The following is a 6,693-nucleotide window of genomic DNA, read 5'->3' on the forward strand; positions in this document are numbered from 1 at the left end:
AAAGTAAAGACAGGATGAGACCTAGGCCTGCCTGAAGCTAGTGAACAAATGATGTTGAAGAAGTCAGATCATTCAAAAACAAGGTAATGTAGCTTCAACATTGTTTAGTTTAAGTTGCACTCAGAACAGAAAGCTGCTTAGGGTAAAAATGGAGCATTTACTTCTACTTAGGATTGAACAGTGTAATGAAAACAAAAACCCAATCAGCTTAACAACTATCACGCAGGCCAAACTCTGAAGTCAGGTGCTGCATTGAAAGGAATCAGTAATTACAAGGAGACTGAAGATAAATATTTCCCTGACAGTGAAGGCAGATTTTAGTGTTTTAGAAACTGGCATGACTTCACAGTGTTTGAATTGAACATTAATGGGATTTTAGAAGAAATAGCTGACTGGGAATGTTGACACTTGCTATTCAAAAGACTCTAGGCTGGCAGCCACAGGAACTTCATGAAGGCAAATGTATAGACTTAAAAGAGTAAAGTGGTTATGAAAAAAAGGATGACAATATCCCAGAGGAAGTAACCACAGTAAAGAAAAACAGGCGGGCCGTAGGAGGAAGATGGCGGTGGAGTCGCGCGTTACCCGGGAGGAGATTAAGAAGGAGCCAGAGAAGCCGATCAACCGTGAGAAAACATGCCTTGCTGCTACTGCGCATCTTCACCACCAATAATGGCCACCACCACCGAACGGACGAGTTCTCCCGGGGAAACGTACAGTCCAGAGAGCTGCAGATCTACGCTTGGATGGATGCAACCTTGAAAGAACTGACAAGCTTGGTAAAAGAAGTCTACCCAGAAGCTAGAAAGAAGGGCACTCACTTCAATTTTGCAGTAGTTTTTTACAGATGTTAAAAGACCTGGCTATCGAGTTAAGGAAGTTGGCAGCACCATGTCTGGCAGAAAGGGGACTGATGATTCCATGACCCTGCCGTCGCAGAAGTTCCAGGTAGATTACTTGGACATAGCAATTACCCCTCCACATCGGGCACCTCCTGCTTCAGGGCACATGAGGCCACATTAAATTCTATTTACTATTTCTTGTATTTATTTTTTGGTCAGTTATGTAAAATAAACTTACTCTTTTTCCTCCCCAGATTATTGTCATTAAGCCTTTGAATTCTAAACAAATTATAATCCATCATCTATTTAGGAATTAGATTTGGATGTGCTATTGTATGATTACTAATAGAAAGTCCGTATGTTTCAAGCCTTTTTGTAAAATATGAAGAAAGTGCTTTTAGCATTCTATGTAAAACTGTACTGTCAAATATATGTGTGTAATTAAAAAAGCAACAGAAAAACAGACAAAAACCCTTCAAATTAAAGGAAATCTCAGAGATATTTTACAGCATTGAAAGGGCAAAAGGTAAAATGTTGGAAGGTGATCCAAACTTATAAAGGAGTATAATAATTCACTAAGACAGAAAAAAATGCTTGTCCAAACTACTTTTGATATACTTTTACAAAGAAATACAACATTTGAATGCTTAATTATCTAATAAATTTTAGTATACTAAATAAATATTAGTTTTATAGTTTTTTAGTTTCTCAAAATAAGAGTCTTCTTTAATATTTTAACAAAAAAAATCTAAAGGTCTCTGACCAACTTTTCAGAGTTTCAGCTTGTAAAGTCATTTTTATTTATTTATTTTTAAGACAGAGTCTCACTCTCACCCAGGCTGGAGTGCAGTGGCATGGTCTTGGCACACTGCAACTTCCACCTCCTGGTTTCAAGCAATACTCCCACCTCAGCTCCCAAGTAGCTGGAACTACAGGCATGCGCCACGACACCCGGCTAATTTTTGTGTTTTTAGTAGAGACAGCGTTTCGCCATATTGGCCAGGCTGGTCTCGAACTCCTGACCTCAAGTGATCCACTGCCTCACCCTCCCAAAGTGCTGGGATTACAGGCATGAGCCACCGCACCTGGTGGTAAAGTCATTTTTTATGGTCCTGCACTACTGTGCGGAGCAAGGACTGCCTATATTCATTAGGATACAACTCAAACTGATATAAGAAAAGCAGGCACTTCATTGGCTGACATATTTGAAATGCCTAGTCTTTGGTCTTGCTTCAGGCATGGCTGGATTCAGATTTGAAATGACATAAAAAGAACTCAATTACCCTTCATCTCAAACTTATATATTAGATTCCTTCTCAGGCTCAGTGTGATGGCCTCCAGTTGCTGTCATCCTCATGGTGGCAAGATGGCTTCAAAAGCTCTAATTTCATATTTTTCCTGGTTCCTAGGAAAACCTGGCTCCTGGTTCATATTTTTCATAGGTTCCTAGTCTAATGGGATTGAGTGGAGTAGACTTTTATTTCTTAGTCAGCAACTCCTGCACACATCCTTAGACTGACACTTACTTTACTAGTTGAGGCTGCCAACCTTACACCCCAATCACTGTGGCCAGGTGTGTTTCATATTCTATCCTTGGGGACAAATTTGGGTGGAGCCCCATCCAAATCACACAGATTATTGGTGAAGAAATGCAAAATACTCAAAAAAATTAAGGAGAATATGCTGGCAGACAGACAATAAACATCCATGAACTACCCTTGGTCCTACACCTTTAATTATCCTCCACATGAGAAGGGCTCCAAGATCTGTCCAGAAATAGTGAAGTATGTTCCCTAACAAGACAACTCCCCTTGGATTCCCTGCAAATATCTCAAAATCAATGCGCTTGAAGGTGAACCTCTTATGTCCTCCACCCCCAACCCCAACCAAGTCTGTCTCCTCTTTGTTCTCTATCTCAATGCATGTCATCACTATCCACCTTAGTTGCTCACACTAGAAATCTGGGAAATAGCTTAACTCCTTACTTTCCCTCACCCAAGACTAAAATTAATCACCAATAGACTCTTGTTAACTGTAACCCTAGTATTTTTTAATTCAACCTATTTCTCTTCATCAATACTTCTCTTGTCTCATTTCAGCTGCCATCTTTATCTTTTGCCTGCATCTCAGCAATAACCTTTTAAACTTAATGCCCAGTCATCGCTTTTGGTTTTTAAAAGGTTTGTTAAAATACACACGACAAATTTTTTTTTTTTTTTTGGTGGAAACTCGCTCTGTCGCCCAGGCTGGAGTGCAATGGTGCGATCTTGGCTCACTGCAACCTCCGCCTCCTGGGTTCAAGCGATTCTCCTGTCTCAGCTTCCCAAGTAGCTGGTACTACAGGCACATGCCACCATGCCCAGCTACTTTTTTTGTATTTTTTGTAGAGACAGGGTTTCACTGTGTTATCCAGGATTGTCTTGATCTCCTGTCCTTGTGATCTGCCCACCTCGGCCTCCCAAAGTGCTGGGATTATAGGCATGAGCCACCGTGCGTGGCCATCTTAACCATTTTTAAGTGTACAGTTCACTAATATTAAAAACATTCACATTGTTTTGCAACCATCACCACCACCATTCATTTCCAGAACTCTTTTCAGCTTGCAAAACTGAAACTCTCTACCCTTTTTTCTTCCCCCTATCCCTGGCAACCACTATTCTGCTTTCTGTCTCTCTGATTTTGACTATTCTAGGTACCTCATATAAGTGGGATCAAGTGGTATTTATCTTTCTGTAATTAGCTTATTTCAGTTAGCATGTATCAGAATTTCCTTCACTTTTAAGGCTTGAATGACACCCTATTGTATGTATATATCATATTTTGCTTACCCATCTATCTATCTATGGATACTTGGCTAGCTTTCATGTTTTAGATATTGTAAATAATGTTGTTATGAACATGGGTGTACAGATATCTCTTTGATCCTTCTTTCAATTCTCCTGGGTATATATCGAGAAGTGGTATTGCTGGATTATGTGGTAATTCTATTTTTAATTTTTTGAGGAAGGGCCATACTGCTTTTCACAGTGACTGCAACATTTTATGTTACTAACAATAGCACACAAGGGTTTCAGTTTCTTCACATCCTCACCCACCAATGCTTGTTCTGTTGTTTTTTTGTTTGTTTGTTTTTGATAGTAGCCATCTTATGGGTGTGAGACACTAGACATTGATTATCTTCTAAACTTTTTCCATACTGTAGCCAGAATTATCTTCAATAAACATATCACAATCACGTAACCTTCAGTTGCATGTTTAAATCCTTCAGTGGCTTCTCATTAACTTCAGGGTAGTCTGACCTCTTTAACATGTTTTATAAAAACTCATTCATGATTTTTTCCCTGGCTAACTTTTCTAGCCTTAGTTCTCAACTGCTCCCTTTTCCACCTCTTCCCCTATAGCTCATCCTCCACTTCCTATATACACATATACACTCTATGCATCAGTCATTCTGAAATTTGTTCAGGTCTGTGAAAATGCTATACTTCCCCTCATCCCCAACACTATTCCTTCTGATAGATGCGCTTTCTCCCTCATCACCTGGCCCGCTCCTGCTTATCCTAGAGGTCTCAAGATAGCATTTCTTCCAGGAAAATTTCCTTAATAAATTCCCTCCACCAAGCTTCATTAGTACCCTTACTATGTGTTCCCAGAACACTCGATCTTTGTCCTAACACAGTACTCTGTGTCAATCACACTCTGTAATTGTCTGCTTACTTATCACCTTTCCTCTAATCCCATGCTGTCCTATGTGGCTCTTGGACACTAAACTGTAACTAGTACGACTGAGGAACTGAATTCTTAACTTCAATTGTTACAAATTGTAAATTAACACTGATATCTGAATCAGTTATAGTAAAAATTTAAAGATGTTTGGAACAACTTGGGTATGTGAGTCTACTTTTTCAACTGTAAATTGATGAGATCTAAATACAGATGAGAATTAAGCATCTGAATTGAGATGTGCTGTAAGTATAAAATACACTGAATTTTGAAGACTTAGTGCAAAATAAGGAATATAACTTTTTAGATAGGTTACCTGTAGAAATAATATTTTTGATATAGCAGTTTACATAAACTATTTAAATCAATCTTATTTATAATTCAGTCACTTTTTAGTAGAGCCATTAGAAATTTTTAATTACATATGTGGCTTACCTTATATTTCTATTAAACAGTACTGACCTAGACTATAAATTCTGTAGCGACAGGAATCACAATTGTCTTATTTACTTATTTTTAAAATTTTTATATCATTCACCATGCGTTGGGTGTTAATCTATGCATTAACTAGGATTTGCAAGCATTAACTATTTTGATCCTTATAACAACCTTTTGAGCTAAGTAGTATCATTATCCACATTACACATATGAAGAAATTTACACAAAAAGATTCACTTAACTAGCTCAAGGTCACAGAGTTGACCCTATGGAGTTAGACTGTAGAGGGGATACAGAAATTATACTCCCAATAACTTTGTTATACTGTTTCTTGTTTGTTCTCTTACTACAGGTGTCCAGAGAAACAATTACTACCCAACTTTTTAAATTAACAACCATCATCGTTCAATTACTCTTTTCAAATTAATCAATCTGTTCATTACATATGTATTAATTGAACTCTTTTACTGTGCTGGGTAATAAGGATTGTAAGTTGAGTGAAACAAATGCTTAATTTATAAAGAAACTCTTTCTGATGGTGGTGACAATCATACAATGAAATAATAATAACAAAATATTATATTATACAACACAAATATACATGAAGGATCACCCATATCAGCCTGGAGAAGAGGCACACGAGGGAAAAAGTGAGAGAACATCTTGAACAATGAGTAGGAGTAAACTAAAAGTGGGTGAGTGGGAGGGGAGAGGTAGTTGAAGCAGGGGAGAAGGTGAGCAGTGCTAAGAAATAGCCTGGTGTTGGCCAGGCGTGATGGCTCATGCCTGTAATCCCAGCACTTTGGGAGGCCGAGGCGGGCGGATCACGAGGTCAGGAGATGGAGATCATCCTGGATAACACAGTGAAACCCCATCTCTACTAAAAATACGAAAAATTAGCCGGGTGTGGTGGCGGGCACCTGTAGTCCCAGCTACTCGGGAGGCTGAGGTAGGAGAATGGCGTGCGCCTGGGAGGCAGAGCTTGCAGTGAGCAGAGATCGTGCCACTGCACTCCAGCCTGGGTGACAGAGCAAGACTCCGTCTCAAAAAAAAAAAAAAAAAAAAAGAAAGAGCCTGGTGCTGGTCATGGAAGTGGCTTAAGGCAGTAAATAACAAGTTCATATTTACCTACATAAAAGATCACTCTGGGTGAAGTTGGAGAAGAGATTGGTGGAAAGTAATTATCACTTAAATCAGAGAAACAATTAAAAGCCTATTGCTGTAGCTCTGAACACAGATGATAGTAGTTTACATTAAAATGGGGGCAGTGGTGAAGGAATAGACATATTTTCAAGATATTTAAAGGATGAGAACCAACTTGATATTTGGTTGGAAGAAAGGTGGGGGTGGGGATTTGTTGCTGATATTTCAAGTTATTTAGTCAATATGTATTTTCCCTTTTTTCGTGCTAAAGGAACTCTGGCTTTCTGAAGAGCCAACGTGTTCATCTTGAATAAATAGATCTTGTTTGGAATAGTTCAATTATAACAATCCTGTTCCCTGTTTTCTCAGTCTCCCTTGTAGCTGGGGTAGTGATCTGGCCTATTCTGACAAGTGAAGTGTAAAGAGAAGTCTGCTGGGAGGCTCTTCAGGAAAAACTGTTTCCTTGTAAAAGAGACTCACAAGACTGCTTCTTTCTACATCTGTTTCTTTTGAACATGAAGGTGATGCAGTTCTGTCTCAATTCCAT

The 6,693-nt window shown here is 38.8% G+C and overlaps 1 pseudogene; it reads left to right on the forward strand.

The window, feature by feature from the left end:
- The first annotated feature begins 541 nt into the window (after window positions 1-541).
- LOC129487228 (histone deacetylase complex subunit SAP18-like) lies at window positions 542-1,105 on the forward strand (annotated as a pseudogene).
- The last annotated feature ends 5,588 nt before the right edge of the window (window positions 1,106-6,693 follow it).

The sequence above is a fragment of the Symphalangus syndactylus genome, chromosome 8 (genome assembly GCF_028878055.3).
Source record: "Symphalangus syndactylus isolate Jambi chromosome 8, NHGRI_mSymSyn1-v2.1_pri, whole genome shotgun sequence".
Classification (NCBI taxonomy): Eukaryota; Metazoa; Chordata; class Mammalia; order Primates; family Hylobatidae; genus Symphalangus; species Symphalangus syndactylus.